Below are 27,624 nucleotides of genomic sequence, written 5' to 3'. Positions count from 1 at the left end.
TTGCTTATCGCTTCTATTCACGTCTCCACTAAACACATTTCGGAAACTTGAAGCTTTTGTCGAAATCGCGTATTTTCCATGCAACACACACCCACACAGGCGCTTCTACGGACCCGTTCCGGGCGTTGAAATTTACATAGCCTAGCAGGCTCGATAATTACCCCGTCTGGGTACAGTTCGCCCTACATTTCATTTGCAGAATTCCAATTATATAGGCTGGGTCAACATTGAGCCGACAAAGATAACACTCTCCGAAGCGGACACGTTTTGAATACAAATTGCCTTCGGCGTGGCTGACTGGTCGTCGTCGTCATTCGACATCCAACTGAGCCACCACCCATCGCCATTGGTCCATCAGTTTCTTCCCGAGCGTTGCGTTGTTAGAGGCGTCGAAAAATCGGTGCCGATTTTGGAAAACTCACCCCTCACGTTTGGTGCGGTTCGCTGGCCGGTCTTTGCATTATAATTAATTTATATTATGCGCGTAAATTTGGCAGTTGCTGGTCGCCGCGTTTATCGTCACTCCCAGGCAGCCAGCGCAGCGCTCCAAACGAAGCGTCCCAGTTGGATGTTTTGCGTTTGTCGCTTCGATAATGGTCAGAACAGGCGACGCAAACGACGACAGCTGAGCCGGCCCTAAACGCAATTAGCAGTTTGTAGTAGGTAGTACCTTCGATAGAAACTTTTACGTCGTCGCGGCCTTATGCTTTCCAAAGTAAGTTTCCGTCCATCGATGTTCTTGAAGAATTTGCCAGTAGAATGTTTTTTTTTCCTTTATCGTAGCCTGACTTCCCTGGTGACCTAGACTAACGGTTTCAGTCATGATGGAAGGGCACGGCTTCGGGCGATGTCGTTAAAAGCTGCAAGTAATTAAAATTTTCTGTCTCTTAGATGCTCACGCGCTGTCGAGACATGGCACTTTTAGTTTACGTTATTCATGGAGTAGTAACGGAATGCATCTAATGTATTGAAAGTGTATCAGCATAATATTCATAGCTTCATTAAACATAACATCATCTCGCGCTTGGCTTACGACATACTGCAAGAAAAACGCTCATTGGCAAGGAGTCTGCACAAGCAGACTTTGTCACAGTTGAAACGTAACGCCAGGAAAAAAGAAGCAGACGAGACCTCGAAAACCAAAGGGATAACCACTTGTGGGGTCAACATGCATGAGTCACACGTGATACATACCAGCAAGGGCGTAGCCAGCTGTTCGGTCAGGGGGGTAAGCACCCTTAGCAAATTTGTTTCTACTAGCTTTTATAATTCAACGCAACACGATGAAATTGAGAATAATAACATTTTTTCGTCTGGAGCTTAGATTTTTTTTTGTTGATATCTACAAAACATTCGTAAAAATTATAGATGAACTCTTTTGGAAACTACGAATTCTATAGTCCTTCCTCAATAACCCAGAATTTTCTTCATGATTCTCTTTGACATTTTGTTCCAGTAGAACATGATAAAAACCCGTCGGAAGATTTTTTCAAAATGTGTACGTAACGTCTTCCATGACTAACTGGAGCTCTTTCAGTAATTAACCCTAAAAGGGATACCTTCATGGCCTCAGTTTCGTCACCTCGCTGAGTGTGTTCCATCAAAGACGAGCTCTGAAAGGCGCCTGGGGTCCAATGGACCCCAGGTATCCCTTTTAGGGTTAATCATGCAGTTTGTGTATGCTTAGAGGCCGTCAATTAATTACGTACGGGTTCATGGTTGGGGTTTGAGAAATCTTACGCGCAATACAAAAATATTTGGAGTTCCATACAAAAAATCTTACAGAGGGGGTGGTGGTGTCGAAAAATCGTGAAAATTGCCTTACGTAATAAATGGACAGCCCCTTATAAGTAATCTTGGAATATCCTGGATCTCTATTTCTATAAGAATAAACCTTCAGTTGAATTGTTCCTTGCCGAAATCTCCCTAAAAATTGTTTTATATACTCATATACAAAATACTGCATATACTCATCTCAGAGCATAATCCTATAGAAATGTCAATTGACGTATTCCCAGATGGATCCTTGGAAGAATTTTTGATGGTATTCTCGTGAAAGTCTTGAAACTCTCACTGGAGGAAACCTTCGAGTTATTCCTGAGAGAATAACTGAAGGGAATGCCAGGAGAAATTCTAAAGAACTTCCTGCAGGTAATTCCGGAGAACTCTACAATAATGGAATTTTTGAACAAATCCTGGAATTTATTCAAAAGGAAATGTTTGAAGGAATTCCTGGTGCATTTCCTAGAGAAATTTCGGGAGGAATCCCTGGAAGAATTCCGGAAGAGTTTTCCCTGAATGAATTCCTGAAAGATTGCCTGGAGAAATGTCTCAAAGCACTTTTAGCATGTAAGTACATACAGGGTGTTAGGTTCCTGAGTGCAAACTTTTTGAAAGGTGATAGAGGGCCATATATGGCGAAAAAATTGTTCTACGCATATGGTCAAATCTCAACCGTTACGTAGTTATTGAACTTACCATGTTTTTGACTATCATTGCCTTAACTGGCTATAACTTGAAAATGGTTAAACTTATCGCAGTTTTTACACTTATTCGAAAGATTATTGAATTTTCTATCAAATGGCATCTTTGAATCGATTGGTTTAGTTAAATAACTAAGTTTTCTAGAGCAAACTAGCTCAAAATAGCGTGTTTTAATTTGTTTTTTCAATTATCTTTGAAACATGCGTAATAAATTAAAGTTCTTTCTTTGGCAAAGTTGTGGTTCCTGTTCCACTCTACAATTCGTTCTTTGACATTAAACGTCTATCTCTTATCGTTTTCTTGCAATATCGATTCAAACATCGTATTTCAGGTCAAAAATTTGCAACTGTCAATGTAAGCACTTTTTTTGCGCACTGTGCCGCACATTTAAATCGAAATTGCAAGAAAACGATAAGAGCTAGAAGTTTGGTGTCACAGAATGAATTGTAGAGTTGAACAGGAGCCACAACTTTGCCAAAGAAAGAATTTTAATTCATCACGCATGTTTCAAAGATAAGTGACAAAAACCAACTAAAACACACTATTTTTAGCTATTTTGCTCTAGAAAACTTAGTTAATTAACTAAACCAATCGTTTCAAAGATGCCATTTGATAGAAAATTCAATAATCTTTCGAATATGGGTTAAAAAATTGCGATAAGTTTGACCATTTTCAAGTTATAGCCAGTTAAGGCAATGATAGTCAAAAACATGGGAAGTTCAATAACTACATAACGGTTGAGATTTGACCATATGCGTAGAACAATTTTTTCGCCATTTATGGTCCTCTATCACCCTTCAAAAAGTTTGCACTCATGAACCTAACACCCTGTATATGTTTGAAGTAAGTCACAGACTTCTACGCAACCAAAGCCTGCGCTGCTGTGACTTCTTTGTGCTTGGAAGAATCCCTGAAGAACTTCTTGCCTCGCTTATTGTTAGAATTCCTAACGGAATCTCTGAGTAAACATCTAAAGAAACTGCTGGAGGGATTCCTGAAAGAAACCCTGGATAATTTCCTGGTTTTTGTATGTATTCTTTTTAAATAATCTTCCAATGCTGTTCGTTGGGAGAATTCTGCCGAAAATTATTGAAGTAATTGAAAAAAAAAATCATCAGGTAATTCTGGGGAAATTCTTGGGTAGATCCCTGGAAAAATGGTTGAAGGGTTTTTTAAATTACTGAAGGAGCTTCTAAATGAATTGTTGGAGAGATACTGAGAAGAAATCATTTCATGAATTCCTTGAACAATCCCTGGAAAAAATCCTGGAGCAATCCCTGGAGGAATTTCTGAAAGTATACTTGGAGAAATTTCTGGATAAGTTTTGGGAGGAATTCCTATAGAAATTTCTGAAGAAATCTTTTGATGAATTCCTAGAACAAATCCTAGATAAATTTCTTGAGAAATTCCTGGAGGAATTTTGGAAAGAATCCATGGAAAAATTTCTGAAGAAATCTCTTGAAGAATTTCTAGAGAAAAGCTTAGAAAAATTTCTGAAGGAATCCTTGTGGAAATCATGGAGAAATTAAATTACACAGCGCAACATTTTTTGTCTCAAGAGCAAACTTATGTGTCTCCGAAGGATTTTGGGCCGCTGAATCCAAATCCGGGCTCAGATTTGCTCTAACACGTCACAATTTTGAGCTATACCTCAATTTATGGGGCAAAATATGCGATTTTGGGCTTTTTTGACTGCTAGCCATTAAGCAAGGCAACATTTTTTTTAAGTAATCAAAAGGTTAATTGGTCAATTAACATCTAAATTAACGACTCATGCAAAATATTTCGATTTACCTAATCAAATTTGATAGATTTAAGCATTTTATGTTAGTATGGAAACTTGCATGCAACTTCTGGAGGGTGACTTGTATGGGAAATATCGTACCTAACATAAATCACTTAAAACTATCAAATTCGATTTGGTAAAACGAAATATTTTGCATGAATTGTTAATTTAGATGTTAATTGACCAATTAACCTTTTGATTGCTTAAAAAAAATATTTTCTTGCTTAATGGCTTGCAGTAAAAAAAGCCCAAAATCGCATATTTTGCTCTATAAATTGAGGTATAGTTCAAAATTGTGACGTGTTAGAGCAAATCTGAGCCCGGATTCGGATTCAGCGGCCCAAAATCCTTCGGAGACACATAAGTTTGCTCTTGAGACAGACAAAAGGTTATTTTTTGTTACGCTGTGTTAGTGAAGGAGCTTGTGGAAGAATCCCTGAAGCAATTTCTGAGAAATTCTCTAGAGAGAATCTTGGAGAAATGCCTGGAGGAGCTTCTGAAAAAAAAAATCATGATGTAATCCCTGGAGACACTCCTGCAATTCTTGGATGAGACTCAGCAGGAATTCCTGGATGAATTCTTGGAGTTATCCCCGGAAAAATTCCTGCAGGAGTTCATGGAGAAATCTCGACTGGAATTCTGGGAGAAATTCCTGGAGAATTTTCTGAAAAAATCCTTTGAGAAGTTCGATTAGAATTTCTTGGATGAACCCTTTAAGGATTTCTTGAGAATTTTCTGGAGGAATTTTCGAAGTAATTCCTGAGGAATCTCTAGAAAAATTCCTGGAGAAATTGGTGAAGAAATCCTTGGAGGTGTCCCTGAAGCAATTCCTGGAGGAATATCTGGAGAAATTCCTGTCGGAATGCCTGAAGAAATCACTGAAAAATTCCTGAAGAAACACTGAGAAATCGCAAGAGGATTTTCTGGAGAAATTCCTGAAAAATTTGCTGACATTATTTCTGAAGGATGTCCAGCAGCAATAACTGGAGAAATTCCCGAAGAAATTTATGAGGTAATTCCTGGGGAAATCCTGGAGGAATTCCTGGAGGAGTTTCTAGAGAAATTCCTGGATAAAATCCTGGATGAATGCCTGGAGGAATCTCTAGAGTAATTCTTAAAAGAAATACTAGACTAATTTCTGGAGAAAACTCTTGAGGAATTCTATTTCTATTATTTTACCATTTCTGAAAAAAATCATATGTTAAATTCCTGGAGAAATTTCTAGTGAAATTTCTAGAGGAGTTCTAGGAGAAATCCTTGAAGAGAAATCCCTGGAGAAATTCCTGAAACAATTCCTATAGGAATCATTTAAGGAATGTCTGGAGAAAAATCCTGAAGATATTCCTGGAGGAACTTCTGAAATAGCCCTAGTGGATTTTCTAGAGAAATTCCTGGAGATATTGCAGACATAATTTCTGAAGGATGTCCAGAAGCAATTCCTGGAGAAATGCATTGGGGAATTCCTGGAGAAATTCCTTGATAAAATTCTGGAGGAATGCTTGGAAGAATTCCTGTGGGTATTGCTGGAGGAATCACTGAAGGAATTCTTGGAAGAATCTCAAGAAAAATTCTTAGAACAATTACTGGGTGAATTTCTGGAGGAATCTCTAGAGGAACTCTGGGAGAAATTTCTAAAAAAAAACCCTTGAGAAATTCCTGGAGAAATTTCTGGATAATTTTTTGGAGGAATTCCTGGAGAAATCCTTGAAGAAATTTCTGAAGGAATCCTTTTTTTTTCTGTTCGGATGAGCCACTGCGACCAGTATTTAGATCATTTGTAGCAATACCCGTATCCTTAGTATTTAGTGCATGTCGTACTACTCCATTGTCATTGAGAGGCAATGGAGCATCGATTTCTGTACAGATCTTGTTTTGTTACCTCAGAGGTTCGAGAAATCGAATGTGATGAAAAAGTACCGTTTTCACAGGGAAATAAATCCCAGCGAAAGTGCGCCCTTGTTCACACATAATCGATTTTATTTCTGAGAAAACCTAAACGGTAGAACTGATATTTGTCCATGCATCGGAACTCTGGCTTCATCCGTGTCTCGCTTCTAGTTTAGTCCCAGGACAACATTGAAAAACCCGGGGCTTTAGGCTAGTTGCAAAACGCTGTTAAATTAGAGAATGCGTACGGTAATAAGAATTCACGTGAGTCCTTGTATCACCAGTACTTATCAGTCCTTAGTAGGTTATTACGCAATTAGATACGCAAAGCATGTTTGTTTTTCTTACATCAAGTGTAGTCTCGGCGAGGACAAACCGGGTCTTTAACTATCCGTAAGGCAAAAAAAATGCAGTTTTAGAAACTGTCACTAGCAACAAGGGCTTTGTACCATGAATCCTTATTACCAGAACGCATTACCCTAGCTTAACAAGCTGGATGTCACCAGGGTTCAGTTTGGTAGATCTTACTCCGTAACGCAACCCAAAAGGGAGATCTACCCACGTTACGGGCTCCGTTAAAGATCGAGCATGTTTTAAACCCCCTCAACCATTCATCCCTCAGCACGGGTCGCCTGACACCTTGGATTGGGGTTCCCTGTTTGGTGGACTTTTACCCCCGGAACAGGGGGTCCGTAGTGCTATTCTAAGCCGGCAACTACACGGGCAGAAGGAGTCCTTGGGGAAATTAGTGCAGAAATCCTTGAAAAAAAAAAAACCCTGAAGAAGTTCCGGAGGAACTTATCAGAATTACTGGAGAAATCCGTGCAGCAATTCCTGGAGGAAAATTTTGAATAATTCCTGAACCCCTGGAAAAATTCCAGAAAGCATTCCTAGAGAAAATACTGGAAGAATTTCTGAATCCCTGAAGGATTTCCTGGGGAAATTCCTGGATGAACGGCTGACAGAAATTTGAAAGGAATTATTAGATTAATCACTGGTGAAATTTCTGGAGGAATTTCTGAAGAAATTCCTCGGTTTATGTCTGGAGATATTCCGTGACGAGACCTTGGAGGAATTCCTGGATAGAATTCTGGAGGAATACCTGCATGAATTCCTGGAGGAATCCCAGGAAGAATTTCTGAAACAATGCCAAGTGAAACTCCTGGAAGAACTCCTGGGGAATTTCTACAGAAATCCCTGAAGGAGTCCCTGAAGCAAATTCTGGAGGAATATTTGCAAGAATTTAAAGAGGAATCCCTGGAAGAATGCCTGGAAGAATTCCTAGGAGAATTTCTGATGGAATTCTTGGAGCAATCCCTGAAGTATCCTGGAGAAATCTTTAGAAGAATTCCTGGAGGAAGTTTTAGACAATTTCCTGCAAAAATTCTCAGAGAAATCCCTGAAGGAATTTCCGAAGATATTTCTTGAAGAATCTCCAAAGAAGTTTGTAGGGGAATACCAGGTATTATTCCTGAAGAAATTGCAGATAGAGTTCTTGGAGAAATTCTGAAGGAATCCTAAGAAGAGTTCGTAAATGAATCCCTGTAGCAGTTCTTGAAGAAATTGCTAGAGGAATTCCTGGAGAGTTTCCAGGAGGAATCCCGGAGAAATTCCAGGAGGAATCCTGGAAGCAATTTCAAGAGGAATTCCTAAGGAAATCCCTGAACAGTTCCTGGAGGGGCTTTGGGACAGAAGGTCGAAGGACAAATGGTCGAAGGACAAAAGGTCGAAGGACAAAAGGTCGAATGGACAAAAGGTCGAATGGACAAAAGGTCGAATGGACAAAAGGTCGAATGGACAAAAGGTCGAATGGACAAAAGGTCGAATGGACAAAAGGTCGAATGGACAAAAGGTCGAAGGGACAAAAGGTCGAATGGGACAAAAGGTCGAATTTTAGTAGACCAATTTACCAGCTGGTATTTCTCGCTTATAAGACAAACATTTTTGAGAAGTCTTTGTTGCCGCTCATTGAAAGAAACATTGTAGTGCTGTTATAGAAATCATATGCATTTCAGTCACTAACATTTCCATAGGAAATTTTTCCTTCTTTTGTTTGTAGGCTGTTCTTTCAACTTCTGTTAATATAGAATTTATTTAGTGGCAATTTAGTTTAGTTTTTTATTCAGGAATTTTTCCTTCTTAAATTTATAGGCTGTTCTTTTAACTTTTGTAAGTGAGATAATTATTGACTCCTTAGGGACTTATTTTTCAATCAGAAATTTTACTCATACAGGCGTTACGCCAAAACTTGAGAATTTTCGATCCCCCTCTCCCTGTCCTATACTAACTATATTGCTTGTTACACTTTTGCAAACCACCCTCCCCCTATAATCGTGACGTACTTCATGGATCACCCCTATAATACCCAGAGATTTGTCCTTTTCTAATTTATAGACTGCTTGACTTTATCCAATCGCATTAATGATTGGAATTTCAAATGAGAATATTCCGATCTATGATTCATCCTTCTTCAACCCATAGGCTGTTCTTTCAAGGAAGCAGAGATGGCATGCTCCTCAGTGCGAAACGTGTGAAGAGAAAACATACACTCTCTCTACACACGACTTTCAACGAGAGCGAGGGTGAAGTACGCAACTTTTTTCACACACAAACCACCCCCTCACCCTCAAAATGAGTGCTCAAACAAATGTTACCACAAACATGTTTTTTTCAGTTTCTGCGTGCACATTTTGTGCGCGCAGAAAATGTGCACACAAAAATTCGTGTTGAGAGCGCACTCAGTCGTGCTTCCAGTGCAATACTGTGTGTACCACAGGAGTATAAAAGTACTTGCTTGTCTAAGATATCACATAAATCACAGACAAATAGATGTGACACTAACGAAATTTCAATCTCATATATCTCATGATCCTGATTACTTAGAAAGTTGGTGTCTTCGGCAAAGTTGTTTGACTGGTCAAAGATTAACCGATAATAAGATTTAAGATTCAAAATTCCACCGCTAGGCGGTGCTAGTGAGCTAAAAAATTTTGTTTTTCATAAATATCAGGAAAATTTGCCAAAAAATGCAACTAGCGCCGCGTAGCTGTTGAAACTTGAACCAAACGGTAATTATTCTGAAAGCCCTTACCAAACCATATTGCCGAAGACACCATCTTTCTACAAAATGAGGATGCTGAGATATGCGAAATTTAAAATTTGTTTGCTCTCTAGCGCCGCCTAGTGGTTGAATTTTAAATCTTAAGTCTTATTATCGGTTAGCCCTTGACCAGCCAAACAACTTTGCCGAAGATACCAACTCTCTAAGTAATCAGGATCATGAGATATATGAGATTGAAATTTCGCTAGTGTCACATCTACTTGTCTGTGATTTATGTGATATCTTAGACAAGTAGATGCAACACTGAAAAAAATTCCATCCCATATATCTCAGGAACCTGATTACTTGGAGAGTTGGTTTCTTCGGCAAAGTTGTTCAGCTGGTCAAGGGCTTTCAGAATATGGGCCGTGTGATTTGTGATTTCACCGCTAGGCGGCGCTAAATAGCGTACAAATTTTACATTTCACATATCTCAGCATTCTGATTCTTTAGAAAGATGGTGCCTTCGGCAAAATTGTTTGGTAGATCAAGGGTTTTCAGGATAATTATCGTTTGATTCGAGTTTCTGCAGCTAGGTGGCGCTAGTTGCATTTTTTGGCAAATTTTCCTGATATATATGAAAAACAATTTGTTAGCTCACTAACACCACCTGTTGGTGGAATTTGGAACCAAAATATTCATCAACTGTAAGTCCTTGACCAGCTTAAGACGTCTGCTTGTCTCTGATATCAATGGATTTGATACCCCTTAGCGGGTTTTGGACTTACTGGCATGCTTTCGGTTCACCAAATGCTCAAACACTGACCCCTTTAAACAGACTGCGTGTGCACTGAGTTCTGTTTTTTCTGCGTGCGCGCAGAAATTGCGCACTGGGATTATGATCTGCGGGCTCTCATTGCTCTCACGCAGCACTCTAATCACCCGCACAAAAACTCTGCGTGAGAGAAATTATGTACATTTTATTGTGCGTTTTTTCTCTTTCTCTTTTGTAAGGTAAATGAAACTGAGAAGTTCAGTGAAAGATGAGCGTAAATGGGCACAATTTCTGCGTGACATGCCATGCAAGGAATATTATTAATTCCATATTTAACCTTAACTTAACATAACTTTTCATCATTTATGGGCATCTATTTCGAATTGCAATGCGGTAAAAAATGCTGCATATAAGCTATTGCAAGCTTTAGAAGACACTTTCCTATTTTCCAATAATGATTGTTTTGAAGTTGTTGAATAATTTTGCTATCACTCGTTCTATTTTTTAATCGTCGTTTTTCTGTCGAAATCAGATCACTTTTTCATGTCTTCCAATTTGTCTTTAGTCTATTTAACTTCTTTACCCTTTTAGACCTTTTGTACATTCGACCTTTTGTCCATTCGACCTTTTGTCCCATTCGACCTTTTTGTCCCATTCGACCTTTTGTCCCATTCGACCTTTTGTCCATTCGACCTTTTGTCCATTCGACCTTTTGTCCATTCGACCTTTTGTCCATTCGACCTTTTGTCCATTCGACCTTTTGTCCATTCGACCTTTTGTCCATTCGACCTTTTGTCCATTCGACCTTTTGTCCATTCGACCTTTTGTCCATTCGACCTTTTGTCCATTCGACCTTTTGTCCTTCGACCTTTTGTCCTTCGACCTTATGTCTTTCGACCTTTTGTCATAGATTCACAAGAGTTCATGGAGGAATCCCTGTAGCAGTTCCTGAATGAATCCATGCAGGAGTTCCTGAAGAAACCCCAGGAGGAATCCTGGAAGCAATTCCAAGAGGCATTCTGAACGGAATCGGAAACGGAATTACTTAATTAATTTAATTAAAAATTATCCCTAGAGTTGTTCCTGAAAGAATAACAGAAGAAATTCCCGGGTAAATCTCTGGAGGAATCCCAGGATAAATTGAAGACATCGCAGATGGAACTTTGAAGAAATCCTGAAAGAATTCTAAGAAGAGTTCGTGGAGAAACTCCGTGAGAAATCTTTGTAGTAGTTCCCGAAGGAATCCCTGGATAAATTCCTGAAAAACTTCCAGAAGGAATACTTGGAGCAATACCAAAGAGAATTCCTAAGGGAATCACTAAACATTTCCTGGAGGAAGTAAAGTACTGGTTTAATTCTTGGAGTTCCTGCAAGAATTCCAAGGGTTATTCTTGAAGGAATTCTAAAAATAGTTCCTGGGAAATGTTTTAAAGTAATCCCTAAAGTTGTTCCTGAAAGAAACAAAGAAGAAATTTCCAGGTGAATCCCTAGAGGAATTCTTGGAGGAAAGTCTGTAGGAGCTCCTGAAGAAATCACATGGAGAATCCCGGAAGCGATCCCATGAAGAATTCCTGAGGAAATCCCAGGAAAGCGTTCTTATCAAATTCCTGGCAGAATTTCTGTACGAATACCTAGAAAAAAATATGAAGGAATCCATACCTGCAATAAATTCTGGACGAACTGTTGTTGGAATCTCTGGATGAACTCCTAAAAGAGTGTTTTGTACAATGTTTTAAAGAATTCCTGGATTAATTATTAGATTATACCTGGAAAACATTTTCTGAAAAAGTTTCCAGATTAAATTATTGGAGCAATCTCTAGTGGAATTCTTGGAAAAAATATACGGAGAAATCCCTGAAAAAACCTATAACCTCTGTTGACATTTCTTTGGGAATCCCTCGAGAAATTCCTGGTGAAATCCACGAAAAAAGCACTGGACCATTCGCTGGAGGAACCTCTAAAGATATTCCAGAAATTCTCGAAGGAATGTCTAGTAAAACCTAGAGGAACTCTTGAAAAATCTCTGGAGCAATTCTAGATGGAATCACTGAAGAAAGCTATGGAAAAAATTCAGGGAGAATTCGTCGATGTATCCTAGCAGTATCTGTAAAAAAATCTGAAGAAATCGTAGGAGGAGTTTCTGAAGCATTCCTTGGAACAAAACCTGAAACAATCACTACCGGAACCCTGCCAGATGCCCCCCTCTGGCTACGCCCATGACCGTACTGCTCACCAAGGAGATGTGGCTTTTATTCTGTCCGAAAAAAAAATCAGAAGTCGAGCTCATTTTCCGGGATTCAACATTCATGTAATCCGGTCATTTCGTTGTTTGTGGCATCGATGACATGGGTATTGGTAGTTGAAACATTTAAAAATACTGCAAATGTATGCAATATACCTACGTACCTCCTACTTCTACTTTTGCTATTCCCATTTATGTCCCTCGGTATGATTTACAATGATAAGTTCGTAGCAACGAACAAACCTACACTGCTACTGGTCGAAGTACATTCAATTTGACATAAAAAGTAGCTCAACCATGCTTCCGGCAAACAGTTCTTTTCACTTATTCCTGGAAGATCCCAGTTTTTCCATTTTCCTCTCAAAAATCTTTGTGAAACAAAAGTGAATTGAAAAGTATTTCATCGTCAGCGGCGGCATTTTACCCGCCATCCTTTCGGAATTACTTGGCCCCACACCGCACCGCACCACCGAGTTCTGGCGCCCCTAAAGCGTGGGTGGGAGCAACTATCTGCGGTGGTGGTGGCGGCGGATTACGTTTCGTCTTTCGTCTTAAGTCTGTCCACCCACCCGTGTGCAGTGCACTGACTGCTAGCCAGCGCAGCGCAGCAACTGCTTGCCTCCTGCATACTTTCTGCTACTGCTGTGGTAAACTATTGTTTTCTCACGACCGGAAGAGGTATTTGCGGTTGTGCAGTTTCTTTTCGCATCTTTTTTTTGTGCTTTCGTTGTTTCGTTCTCTTGTTCCCTGGCTTTTCTTTATCTGCGCATTAAGAAGAAAGTAGTGCTCCGCAACACGGAACCCGGTTCTGCACACTTATTGCATTCATTTTCTACCCCTTTGTGTGTTTGGTGCTTTCTGGGGTGGTAGGGGTGGATGGCAGAAACTGTACTCTGCTAGAAATATTACTTGTGTAAATAACTCGTACTGTTGTGAAAATATCTTGACAACCTTCCAAACTACGCAAAGTTGCAAACCAAACGTTAAGCTCCATACCTTAGTATTGGTATGGTTATGTCTTGTTTAACTTCATTTTTTTTTCATCGTCTTTTCCGGCTATTATGGGCTTCTTTATCTTTAGAGTTTTCTCCTTTTTTTGTTTTCCTTTTTCTGTATTCTCTGCTGCTCTGTCCTTGTAGAAAACATAGAGTTTAACATTGGTGTCCTTTCTGATCTCCCTGTCTTCGCTGTCACCATTTGCTTCCTGTTTTTCTTCTCTGTATTTTATATTCCTCCCTTTCACCATTCTCGATTATTTTCTACTTCTATGTCTTTTATTTTTTTGTGTATTTTCTGCATTTCCTTTCTTCTATATTTACTCAATCTTCTCTGTTGTTTTTGTTTTCTTGATATTTATTTACTTTTTTGTTTTAAGTATTTTTAGGCTTATCTGTCTTCTCCGGTTTGCCAGTATTTTCTGTCAACTCTGACTACTCTGGCTTCACTGTCGTTTCTATCATTTTTCCTTCAAAGTGTTTTCCGTCCACTCTTTCTATTTTACGTCTTCTATGTCTTTTTAAATAATCTCTGGAAGATCTTTTGTGAAAATCGCTGAATGAATTTCTATAAAAAAAACCCTTGGTAGATTATAAGACCGAACCAGGAGTAATTACTGCAATAATAGACGGAGCAATTTCGGAAGCAATCCGTAGAATGCTTCTCGAAAAAGTCCTTGTACAATTCATGAAGGAATCTAATATACAACTTCTGAAGAAATTTCCAGGTAAATTTCTAATAGAACCCCTAGACGAATATCTGAAGGAATTTTTGGATGAATTTCTGTAGAAGCAAGTAGAAGGTTTTCTAAAGAAATCATTAGAGAAATTTCTGGAGGAATCCTGATCTTTTGATTTTCAGAAGAAATCCTTGAAAGCTCATGGAAGCATTTCTAGAGGATTTTTTGGGGAAATTTCTGGAGGATCCTCAAAAGGAAATTCTGAAGGCAATTCTTTAGGATAAAGAACTTTGGAGGAAATTATTTTTAACATATTTTTGATGATTTGATGATTGGATTTTTTTAAATGCAATGTTGAGCTGAGTGGGCCTATGAGATTGTAGATTGTAGCGACATCAGTAATGTCAATGGCTATATCCAACTTTACAACTTCATCCAAAATGTGTACAAGTATTCATGCTATGCTATGGGAACGTTCAAAAATTACGTCCAACATTTGGGGGAGGGGGGGGGGTTCTAGAATAGTGTGACAGTGCGTGTTTTGGGTATAGGGAAATTGCGTGACAGAGGGGGGAGGGGGGGTCTAGAAATCCCGAAAAACGATGGACGTAATTTTTGAATCTTCCCTATACAATGTTAAGGAACTTTGGAGAAAAAATCTAAAGAAAACTATGCATTTTCTAACGTAACCCCTAGAAGAGCTCCTGAAGGGCATTTTTTTATTATCGTACAAATTGGGCCGAAGGGTCTCAGATTTTCTTGAAACATTTTCCACAGGCAGGGCTCATGGATATATGAACAAAATAAAATTCCAAAAATTTCAGCGATCAAAGCTTATAAAATTACCTTCTCAAAAATATTTTTTTTAATTTTCCACGAGTTCTGAAATAGTTTTTCCGGCTCTTCTTTATGAATTTTCTGAACGGTGAAATATTTTGTGGAAATATTTTTCTATTTCATATTTTTTTTGGATTCCTGAGAAAATTTCCTTTTATTTTCATTAAAAACTTTGTTTCTACGATGCTTTGTTCTTGAGTTATGATTTTTCAAAGAAAAGGCTTTTATGGCACATTTGGACATTTTTCAACAAAATTGGCCATTACCCAAAAACGAAAAAAAGCGCATTCCAAAAATTTCAGCGATTAGAGCTTAAAAAATAACCTTCCCAAAAATATTTTTTCGAAAATTTTCCACGTGTTCGGGCATAGTTTTACCGGCTTTTCTTAACGAATTTTCTCAACTGTGGGAAATTTTGTGGGAAATTTTTTCCGGTTCATATTTTTCTTCGTTCTTGAGTTATGATTTTTCAAAGTAAGTAGTGTCAGGGGAAAATAAAAAAATCTGCCTGAGTTTTCCGGGAAAATAGGCGACTCTGAATTTTCCTCAATTTCTTTTTTGTTTTTTATCCGTGAGCCCTGCCTGTGGAAAAAGTTTCATGAAAATCTGAGACCCTCCGGTCCAAACCCGTTAATAAAAAAAAATCCCCTGAAGCGATTCTCGGAAAAATTTGGGAAGCCATTTCCGTAAGAAATTCTAGAAGAAATACTTGAAGGATTTTTTTACGGGAATCCATGGACGGATTTCCGAAGATGTCCATAGATTTTTTCTAAATATATTTTAGATAATTTGTTAAAGAAATCTCTCAAACAATATCTATAGAAATCACTATTGGATTTCTGTAGAAACTCTTGAAGGTATTTTATTAAGCAATCCATGCAAGATATTCGAAAATAATCTTTTGAGAAATTTCGGTGGAATAGCTATTAAAACATCTGACTAAATTTCTGTAAGAAAGTTAAGAAATCCCTGGAACCAGTTTCCAAATATATCTTTAATAGATAATTTTAAGAGACCTTAGAGGAATATCCAAGTGAAATTGTGGGGTTATCAATAAAATTGAATTTACCCGTATAAGGATGTTGGGGTCACTATGACCTAGAAAGGCTCGCTGAACGTGCACTACGCCATCGTGGTGTGCCTAGCGTAGCATCTTAGGAGGGTTAATTTAATTCAATTTTCTATTTCTTCTCTGTTTTCCCTGTGATTTTATCTTTCTTTATCATTTCTATTTTTGCTGTTTTCTCTGTCTTTGTTGCCTTCTCTGTCTTATCTGTCTTTACTACTTTTTCGGTCTTACCTATTTTTTATGTCTTCTCTATCTTTGCTACCTTCATTGGTTTCTATATTTTATATATGAATGGAAGTATGTCTTCTCTATGTTCTGTACCTTCTGTGTTTGCTTTGTTTTAGAAATGTCCTCTGTGTTATCCACCTCTCAGCCTTCTCTATTTTTCTATTTTCTTTGCATATCCCTCCTTCTCTGTCCTATCTATCTTCTTTGTCTTCTAATTTTGTTCTATTTGCTCTGTTTTCTCTATCTTATCTTTCCTATCTATTTTATATTCGTTATCCACTCCTATGTCTTTTCTATTTTCGTTTTGTTTTTGTTTTCCCTTCTCCATCTTCTCTGCATTATTTGTCATATCTGCCTTTGTTCTTCTTTCTTCTGTATTGTTTTCTCATTCTTCCCCGTCTTTCCTATCTTTTCTTTCTTCTCTGTCTTCTCACTTCTTTCACTCTTTTTTTTCCTATCTTTTCTGTCATATTCTCCGTTTTCTTTTCCTCCTCTCTTCTCTGTGCTCACTGCTTTCACTGTGTTTTATGTCTTCCCTGTCTTTTCTATCTTCCCTGTTTTATCTATTAAATATTGCTTCTCTGTTTCCCTGCATCTCTTTTTTCTGTCTTCTCTGCCTATTCTGTCTTCATTATCGTTTCAGGTTATCTTTTCAGCTTTATCTGCCTGTCTTTTCTCTGTCTTTTCTGTCTTCGCTTCTTTCATTGTTTTTAATGTTTTCTCCATTTTCTCTGTTTTTTTGTCTTCTCGCCTTCTCGGTTTTGTCTGTATTCTCTGCCTTCAGTGTATTATCCGTTTTGTATCTGCCATCTTTATCGTTTCTGTCATTATTACCGTTTTTATCTTCTATGTGTTGACTGCTTTCTCTGTCTTATGTATCCGCGCTGTCTTCACTGCTTTCTCTGCCTTCTCTATCTTCAAAGCCTTTTCTATCTTCTGCCTATCATATGTTTTCTGTTGTTTATGCCTCTTCTGCTTTCTTTATTATATTATTCTTCTCAGTGTTATCTTCGCTCTCTGCTTATTTTGTTTATTTATCTTCTCTCCTTTCTCTGTTTTATCTATCTTCATTGCTCTCTTCTTCTTCTCCACCTTCCTGTTTCCTTTATTTTTTTCGGTTTTCTTTGTAATTATCATTCTTCTTCTCAGTCTTTATTTACTTGTGTCTTCTCGTTCTTCTTTGTCATCTCTGCCTTTTGTCTCTGTCCTTTTCATTTTTCTTCATTCATCCTGTTTTCTTATCTTCTCAGTCTACTATATCTTTTCTGTCTTTTCTGTCTGATCTCCATTCTGCTTTCTCTGTCTTTTAATTATATGTAGTCTCTGTTTGCTCTGTCTTCTCGGCTTCGACTGTATTATCTGTCTTCTTTGTCTTTTCCATCTTCTCTGTCTAGCAATTATTCTCTATCTTACAAGTTTTATCTATCTTCTCTGCTTTTTTTTTTATTTTGTCTTTCTTGTCTGTTTTTCCGTCTTGTCTATTTTTTGTTTCCTCTGCCTTTCTTTATAACTCTCTCTTCTCTGTTCACTATCTTCTCAATCTTCAATATTCTGAACCTGACTTTTCTATATTCTCTGTCTTTTTTTTATTTTTTTATCTTCCATCGTCTATCGTGTCTGTTTTATCTATCTTCTCTATCTTTTCTATTGTCTCTATCTTCTTCATAATCCCTATCTTCTCTATCTTCTCTATCTTCTCTATCTTCTCTATCTTCTCTATAATCTCTATCTTCTCTATCTTCTCTATCTTATCTATCTTATATATCTTCTCTAACTTCTTTATCTTTTCTATCTTCTCTATCTTCTCTTTCTACTCTATCTTCTCTATCCTCTCTATCTTCTCTATCTTCTCTATCCTTTCTATCTCCTCTATCTTCTCTATCTTCTCTGTCTTGTCTATCTGCTCTATCTTCTCGATCTTCCCTAAATTTTATATCTTCTCTATCTTTTCTATCTCCTCTATCTTCTCTCTCTTCTCTATATACCCCATCTTCTCGATCAAGCCTATCTTTTTTATCTTGTCAATTTCCTCTATCTTTTATATTTTATCTTATTCTCTATCATCTATATCTTATCTATCTTATCTGTCTTCCCTGTTTCCTTTGCCTTCTTTGTTCTCTTTACCGCGTCTGTGTTATCTGTCCTTTTATCTTCTCTATCCACACTGCTTGATTTGTCATCCCTATATTCTTTGTCTTGCCTATCTTCTCAGCCTTCTCCAACTTCTCTATATTATCTGTTTTCCCTGTTTTTTTATGCAGACTGCTCTTTGTTCTCTGTCTTCTTTGTCTTCTCTGTCTTTCTTGCCTTCACTGCTTTATCTGCCTTCTTTATCTTCTCTGTTTTATCTTACTTCTTAGTCTTATCTGTCTTCTCTTTCTTCTGTATCTTCTCTGCTTTCTCTTTATATCATCATCCTTCTCACCTTTCCCATTTTCTCTATCTTCTTTGCTTTCTCAATCTCCTCAGTCTTCTTTGCCTTCCATGTCTTCTCTATCTTTCCTGTCTTTTTTATTTTGTTTTCTCAAACATCTCTATTTTATCCGATTTCTTTTTCTCTTTTGTTTTCTCTGTCTCATGTTCGCTGTTTTCTCTGGCTTCTTAGCCTTGTATTTGTGTTCTGTCCTTGCTATATCCTCTATATTTTAAATTTCCTTTGTCTTATCTGCCTTCTTGGTCTTCTATGTTTGCAATGTCTTCTTTGCCTTCTCTTTTTTATCTGTCTTTGCTGTTTTCTCTGTCGTCTCTATCGTCTCTGTCTTCTTTATCTTATTCGCTTTCTCTGTCTTCTCTATTTGCTCTGTATTCTGTATTATCATCCGCTACGAATAATCGGAACCATGGGGCCGCACTGACTTCAATGTCTTCTGTTTATTTTTTTTTTGTATAGGAAATTGCGCCACTTGAGAGGTGGCTTCTATATTCGTCTGTTTTCCACTATAACTCAGTCAAATTTGAACCAATTGACACAACTTTTGGAATGTGGTGAGATAGGTATAGTATCTACCCGTGTACAACATTTCAAGTCAATTGGTTCAAAATTGACTGAGTTATTGTAGAAAACAGACGAATATAGAAGCTACCGCCCAAGTGGCGCGATACCCTTTTCTAACATACGCATTTCATGTCGTGTCTCTCTTTTCTGTTTATTTTGCCTTTTTTTTTCAATTTTGTCTTCTTTGCATTATATATTTGTCTTTTTTTTGTGTCTTCACTATATCTACTGTCTTTTCTCTCTTCTGTACCTCCTATGCCTTTTCTTTTTTCTTTCTTGTCTGTCTTTTCGTTTTCGTCTTTTTTGTTGTTGTCTTCTCCGACTCATCTACATTCTGCTTTCTCTTACTTCCTCGTTTTTTATGTTTTCTGACTTTCTAGATGTACGTCTTTTTATTATAGTTTGTTTCACTATTTTTCCTGTCTTACCTGACTCATTTTTCAGTTCTGCCTTCTCATGTTTTCTCACATTTTCTGTCCCTACTTATTTCTGTTTTCTGTTATTTCAGTCTATTGTCTTCTCTATCTTTTATTTCTGTCTTCATTGCCTTCTCTGTCCTTTCTCTCTTCTTCATCTGCTATTTTCTCTGGCTTTTATCTCTTCTTTTTTTTCTTATTTTCTATGTGTTCTCTATCTGCTCTGTATTTTTCTCTTTGTATTTTTTTTTTTGTTCCCTCTCTCTTCTGCTATTTTTGTCGTCCGCGAAATTGCTTACCATAATTCACTGAAGCATCTCGCATTAAACCCCTCTACGAAGCTGTCTCTCGTTATCGGAACACTCTGGTTTGCGTGGCAAAGTACACTCGAGGGTTGGATAAGCGTAATGCTTAAACTATGGTACGTCGTACACACAGCAACATCGCGTACCCGCTGGAGGGCGCATTTTGGACAAGCTGTGGGAACCAAATCGTTTCAACATTTTCTGTAGAAATGTTGTTCCTCCACTAACTACTGGTTGGCGCTGGCGCTGGCGATGATGGCGCGGTGGTTGAAGCTTTCCCAACCACCAACACTGTTCGGCGATGCGATGCGATGTTGGTTGCCCGGCGTGGGTGGTAAATGACAGTTTGATAGGGTTAGCTGTGAAGATGCAGAAGTTGTTTTGAACTTGTTCGGAAAGTACGCGACGAGCAGTAAACAACTCTTGTAACCGCTAGTCCATGCTGGTTACTTGACAGCTCTTGAAAGGGGGATTCTTTGAAAAATAAATGCAAATTGGTTACAGCGTTTCAATGGTAATAAAGTGATAACGGCCAAGTCAAATTTAGGGAAGTTTTTGTTTTTGAAGCGGTATCAAAGAGGATTGAACTTGTCATTGCAGAGTAATTGTTTTGCGGTCAATATTTCCCACAGAGTCAAACAACTCCACAAAATAATTACTGGCTTCAAACTCTTTAAAGGAAATAAGTCAACCCTCCGTTTGTACAACGATAATTGCTCTCTTTTCATTTACTGCGACCACCTGCTGAGCCCGAAACGTAGCGGCTCCTCCCCTCGCATACCTCCTGTTTGATCTCCGTAAACTAGTAAAAGCTTCGAGCAAGTGAATTTTCTCCCTAAACTTACGAGTATCCCGTAAAAGCTGTCCCCCTGCCGGTTTTACGGTTGCCAACGGGGGTAGGTGGTCCGTCCTTCTTATTCCTTCGGGCATGCGGTAGCTAACGCTAGATGTGCCATACTTAACATTTCTGGACAGTTCTCCATGTTTTATGAGTCCACTGTGTTGTCGTCATGGTTGGACCGGTTGGCCCCCAGAGGGGACACCAACCAGTACCAGTACATTTTTGCTGCTAAACCACTAAAAATTCGAGCCATCATCCAATAGTGGTCAAAAGAAAAGCAAACGGGCAGCAAGCGCAGGAGGAGGGGTGTAATGCAATTTTCGTCCGTTGATGGCTTGAAAATAAGCAACACATAGCCGCAGGGATCGAATCGTGCAGTGGAAAAAGGTCAACAACGTATTTATAGCTTCAAAGCGGTTCAACTTCTAACAATCTTTCAAGAAATGTGGTGGAGATGTCGTGCGGTGGCTCTGTGGGTCGATTTTCATGATATAGTTCATGCTTTTCTTTGCTGCTCGGTTCTACATATTGTTGGGTTATTTGATAACGTTAGGCTTTCTGAAGTAGAACGAAACGTGCGTTAGAATGGTTCGTGGGTTGGTAAAAAACATAAACTTATAAAAAAACAAAAGTTTCTGAGAATTTGGATTCAACAGCTATTTCCGAGTTGTCGTCCTTCCGTTACGATTCGAATTATTTCAGAATCTTATAAATGCGCATTGTAGTATGTATATAAGACTGGGTAAACAAAAAAGATTTTTCGGTACAAAGATGTTTCTATTACATTTAGCGTTCAAAACCACTAAAATTCTAAAGCAATTTTCTCGTTCAAGGTTGAAATTTCCGCAATGAAAATGTATTCACTGTATTACGGACGCAGTAAAGAGTACAGTGAATAAAATGGCAAACATTCAAGTTTTGAGCGAGAAAATTGCTTTAGTATTTTCGATGATGATGGTTTTGTCAATCAGCAGCGATTATGAAGCTGATCTCGATGAAGTCAATCTCGTAGCAGATACGCTATTGAGGCAACTCAATAATAGCGGTTCTCCTACTTATGGTTTTGCCGACGACTACTTAACATTGTTAGTCGGCATGTGCATCAGCACCCTTTTTGACCTGATGCAAAACGCTCTTCAGGTAGTTGAGGGTTGGTGTCGCCAATATGGCCTTTCGGTGAATCCGAGTAAAACATCTATTGTTCTTTTCAAGGAAAAGCGAAACCGTACTGGTGTTCGACCTTTGCGTCTCTTTGATTCTGAAATCAATGTGACTGAACAGGTAAAGTACGTTGGAATCATTCTTGATTGCGAGCTTTCCTGAACACCTCATGTTGAGTTCAGAATTAAGAAAGCTTGTATGGCCTTCGGGCAATGCCAGCGAACCTTTGGTACAACTTGGGGTCTAAAACCCAAGTATATCAAATGGATTTACACAACTGTTGTTCGACCAATATTGGTCTATGGATGTCTTGTGTGGTGGCAGAAGGGCGAAGGGAGAACGGTCCAATCAAAATTAGGCTAACTCCAAAGGCTGTGCTCGAAGTTCTCTTTGACGTTGCCCCACTACACATTCATCTCAAACAAGAAGCACTTTCTTGCACTTACCGCCTATGGGTACTCGGTTTACTAGAGCCAACTTTTGTGAACCACAGTTCAACACACACCTCGTTGTTTCCTTACCTTACCTTACCGGTCAGGCTAAGGCCGGGGTGGCCTCTGCTGTACATAGTAGCCGCCTCCATTCCACTCGGTCCATGGCTGTTTGTCTCCTGTTCAGCACTCTGCGTAGGGTCCGCAGATCGTCCTCCACTTGGTCGACCCACCTAGCTCGCTGCGCTCCACGTCTTCTTGTACCGGTTGGATGACTCTCGAGAACCATTTTAGTCGGGTTGCTATTTGACATCCTGATGACGTGACCCACCCACCGTAGCCTCCCGATTTTCGCGGTATGGACGATGATTGGTTCTCCCAGCAGCTGATGCAGCTCGTGGTTCATTCGCGTTCTCCAAGTCCCGTCTTCCATCTACACTCCGCCGTAGATGGTACGAAACACCTTCCGTTCGAAAACTCCAAGGGCGCGTTGGTCCTCTGCACGTAGGGTCCATATTTCGTGCCCATAGAGGACGACCGGTCTAATCAACGTTTTGTAGATGGTTAACTTCGTGTTACGGCGAACTTTATTCGATCGTAGAGTTCTGCGGAGTCCAAAGTAGGCACGGTTTCCTGCCACAATGCGCCTCTGAATTTCTCTGCTGGTGTCGTTGTCGTCGGTCACCAGTGAGCCCAAGTACACGAATTCTTCAACCGCCTCGATTTCATCACCGTCGATATGAATTCGGGGTGGCGGGCGCGGTGATTCCTTCCTGGAGCCCTTTGCCAACATGTACTTTGTCTTCGACACATTAATGACTAATCCGATTCGCCTGGCTTCACTCTTTAGTCGGATGTTCGTTTCCGCCATCGTCTCAAATTTACGAGCAATAATATCAATATCATCGGCGAAACCAAGCAGCTGAACCGACTTCGTGAAAATCGTCCCACTGGTGTTTATCCCCGCTCTTCTTATTACACCCTCCAAAGCAATGTTGAACAGCAAACACGAAAGACCATCACCTTGCCGTAACCCTCTGCGAGATTTGAAGGGACTCGAGAGTGTCCCTGATACTCGAACTACGCACATCACTCGATCCATCGTCGCCTTGATCAACCGTATCAGTTTATCCGGGAATCCGTAATCGTGCATAATCTGCCATAGCTGTTCTCGATCGATTGTATCATACGCCGCTTTGAAATCGATGAACAAGTGATGTGTGGGCACGTTTCTGCAACACCTGGCGGATGGCGAACATCTGGTCCGTTGTAGCGCGTTCACCCATAAATCCAGCCTGATATTGCCCCACGAACTCTCTTGCAATCGATGATAGACGGCGGCATAAAATTTGAGAGAGTATCTTGTAGGCAGCGCTCAGTAGTGTGATCGCGCGGTAGTTCCCGCAATCCAACTTGTCGCCCTTTTTGTAGATGGGACACACGATACCTTCCATCCATTCCTCCGCTAATACTTCCTCCTCCCAAATCTTGGTAATGACCCTGTGTAGTGCTCTCACCAGTGCTTCTCCACCGTATTTTAGAAGCTCGCTTGGTAGTTGATCTGCTCCAGCGGCTTTGTTGTTTTTCAACCGGCCAACCTCCTCCTCAATCTCTTGAAGGTCAGGGGCCGGAAGTCTTTCGTCCTGTGCACATACTCCTAGATCTGTTACCACGCCACCTTCGGTACTTGCAACGTCGCCATTGAGGTGCTCATCGTAATGCTGCCGCCACCTCTCGACCACCTCACGCTCGCTCGTGAGAATATTCCCGTGATTATCTCGGCACATGTCGGCTTGTGGCACAAAGCCTCTGCGCGAGCGAGCGGTTCAGCTTCTCGTAGAACTTTCGTGTGTTCTTAGCGCGGTACAGCTCTTTCATCGCTTCGCGATCTCGTTCTTCCTGCTGGCGCTTCTTCATCCGGAAGACTGAGTTCTGCCTGTTCCGCGCTTGTTTGTAACGTGCCTCATTCGCTCTCGTACGGTGTTTCAGCATTCTCGCCCATGCTGCATTCTTCTCGTTTTTGAACTGTTCACATTCGCCGTCGTACCAGTCGTTTCTGCGATTCGGAGTCGCGATGGCTAGTGCTGTAGCCGAGGTGCTACCTATGGCGGATCGGATGTCCCTCCAGCCATCTTCAAGTGTAGCTGCGCCAAGCTGCTCTTCCGTTGGTAGGGCCACTGCTAACTGCTGCGCGTAGTCTTGAGCCACTTCTACGTTACGCAGCTGCTCGATGTTGAGTCGCGGCGTTCGACTTCGACGCGTGGTGATAACTGTCGAAAGTTTTGAGCGCATGCATACAGCGACTAAGTAGTGATCCGAATCTATATTCGCACTGCGGTATGTGCGGACATTGGTTATATCCGAGAAGAATTCACCGTCGAACGTGGTCGATTTGGTTTTCTGTTTTATGGTCGGGTGATCTCCAGGTGGCTTTGTGGTATCTTTGCGGGGGAAGAAGGTGCTTCGGACTACCATACCACGGGAGGCTGCAAAGTTTACGCATCGCTGGCCGTTATCATTCGATACGGCGTGCAGGCTGTTTCGCCCGATTACCGGTCTGTACATTTCCTCCCTTCCTACCTGCGCGTTCATGTCGCCGACAACGATTTTCACATCACGCGGCGAGCAACCATCGTATGTTTGCTCTAACTGCGCGTAGAACGCTTCTTTCTCGTCATCGGGTCTCCCTTCGTGTGGGCAGTGGACGTTGATGATGCTGTAGTTGAAGAAACGGCCTTTAACTTTTAACATGCACATCCTTGCGTTGATTGGCTGCCACCCGATCACACGTTGTCGCATCTTGTCCAACACTATAAATCCTGTTCCCAGTTCATTGGTGGTGCCACAGCTTTGGTAGAAGGTAGCCGCTCGATGTCCGCTTTTCCACACTTTCTGTCCAGTCCAACAAAGTTCCTGCAACGCCACGATGTCGAAGTTGCGGGGATGTAGTTCGCCGTAGATTATCCTGTCACATCCTGCGAAACCTAGTGACTTGCAATTCCATGTTCCAAGTTTCCAATCGTAGTCCTTATTTCGTCGCGTGGGTCTTTGCCGATTGTATCGAGTCGTATTTTCTCCTATGTTATTCGCAATGGGGATTTTTACGGGTGGCTTATTGGGCCTGCGCCAACACTCCTGTCTCGCCGGAGGGCCATCGTGCCAGTTCTGTTTAACGTCCCAACCAACACTGGGACGACCACGCTGATAGGGCTACCACCTTGGATCTAGCTGGGCGTGGTGCAGCGTTTCTTACTCAGCCGCTGGATGCCAGAACAGACGCTATTTGAGCCGCACCTGCTTGGTGAACAGACGCTCGGATCGTACCTCCTCAATCTAGCTGAAGTCAGAAGGACAACTAACAGTGTCCAGGCTGCACTACCAGCTAAGCACACAACTCTTAGCTGGCGGTCTTTGTCATCGCTTGACCCGTGGAAGCATGAGGTAGGAACTTGTGAGGACCAGAGCTATATTGGACGCTCTCTTTATCGACTCACCGTTTTGCAGACCAAAGTTGTTTCCACTTTTGGTGAATTGGGACAAAGTTGTCCCTGCTCCAAGTGATCTTTCAATTGCTTGTAATTTCCCAATAGGACATTTTCCACGAAATTCCCTTCCCGAGAAGAGTGGATATCTGGTTATCTGGAGAGAAAAAAATCAGACGGCATCGTATGTTACACTGATGGTTCCCTTCTCGGAGGTCGAGCAGGTGCTGGTGTTTATTCTCGTGAGGTAAGGCTGCATCAGTCTTACTTACTTGGTAGACACTGTACCGTTTTTCAGGCCGAAATCTTTGCTCTCATGTGCGGAGTGCAATCAGCGCTTCAGCAGCACGTAATGGGCAAAGTAATATACTTCTGTTCAGATAGCCAGGCTGCTATTGAAGCACTTGCTGCGGCCAACTCCAGGTAGATAGTTATCGCTTGTCGAACTCAAATCGAAGAGCTGGATTCAGCAAACGCTGTTCACCTGGCCATTCTTCTATCACTGGAAATAAATTGGCTGATGAGTTAGCTCGCACTGGAGCATCACATGACTTCATTGGCCCTGAGCCAGCTATTCCAATATCGAAGTGTTGGGTAAAGCTTCAGATTCACCTGGGCTACCAGTCAATACAGACAATACTGGAATAGTTTGGAGTCATGTCGTCGAACAAAATTGTATTGTACTGAGCCATCTCTAGTGGTGCCGAAGTATCTAACACATCTATCAAAGCAGAATTTCAGCATGCTTTTCAAAGCATTGACCTGTCGGCCACTGCCGACTCAGCTCGGTAGAAATCGGTTGAAAAACGGCCGAGAAATGCCTTGTCAATGTTGGACTTCCGACTTTTTTTGGACCCTAGATAGTTCGCGGGAGTTTTTAACCCGTCTGTAGTTTAAGTGTTAACAAATGGGACAGCCTGAATGGATTTTATTGCTGCCCGTCCTTTCAATCCAAATGCTGTTATTATGAAATTTGACGGACTTTTTATTCAATATCTTCGATAATATTTATTAAAGACTAACAAAGATTGAAAGTGCATAACACTCCTTATTGCGCCTAGATGAAGAGATATGGCGAATAGAAGCTACATGATCGTAAATTGAGTTTTTGGCCGAACGATTTCCTCACACACACACACACAGACAGGTTCTTCTTGTCGGAGAAATTTGAAGCTTCCGGTTTGCCTACAGGACCAGCATAGGGAGGCCTGTCGCTTTTGCAAAATGGAACCTCCATCGCCGGATTTATGACCAGTACATAAGGAATATTAATGGGAAATCGATAAATTTTTCATCATTTTATTTTTTTTCCCGCAGCCAAGCGCATTTCATGGACGGATTGTGAGCCTCTGACTGGCTGGACGACGACGGCGATGAATGGGAGCCTTTTGCTCCTCTCGGTGCACCCTTAGTACGAGAGCTGCAACGTAAACCAGGCCTGGATAAATGTACCACCATATAAAGCAATTTAAAATGTATGAAATTGAATTTATTCCGAGCAATGGGATGACCGATTTCCCCCCGGCTAAACGGAAGATCATTAAACGGTTGAGGATTTTGGAGTAAATGTAGATATATTGTACGGAACGGTTCTTTTGAAGTTGATCAACGGTCGATCCCCTGGAAATGGAACACATGATAAGCTGGTTCGCAGCAAATCGAATTCTCCTGGTCATTGGCGGAGACAAAGAGGGGCAAGAGGGGGCACTTGCCCCCCCTAACTATAAATTTCTGTTTAAATACGCCAAAAATGTTTCAGAAAAATTAACAAAATAAATTGAATTGATTTGGCGCCAGCAAATTGCACTAGATACGCCAAAAAATGTTTCAGAAAAAATAACAAAATAAATTGAATTTATTTGGCGCCAGCAAATTTCACTAGATACGCCAAAAAATGTTTCAGAAAAAATAACAAAATAAATTGAATTAATTTGGTGCCAGCAAATTTCACTAGATACGCCAAAAAATGT

Source organism: Aedes albopictus, chromosome 2 (genome assembly GCF_035046485.1).
Source record: "Aedes albopictus strain Foshan chromosome 2, AalbF5, whole genome shotgun sequence".
Classification (NCBI taxonomy): domain Eukaryota; kingdom Metazoa; phylum Arthropoda; class Insecta; order Diptera; family Culicidae; genus Aedes; species Aedes albopictus.
Note: the sequence above shows the minus strand (reverse complement) of the source record.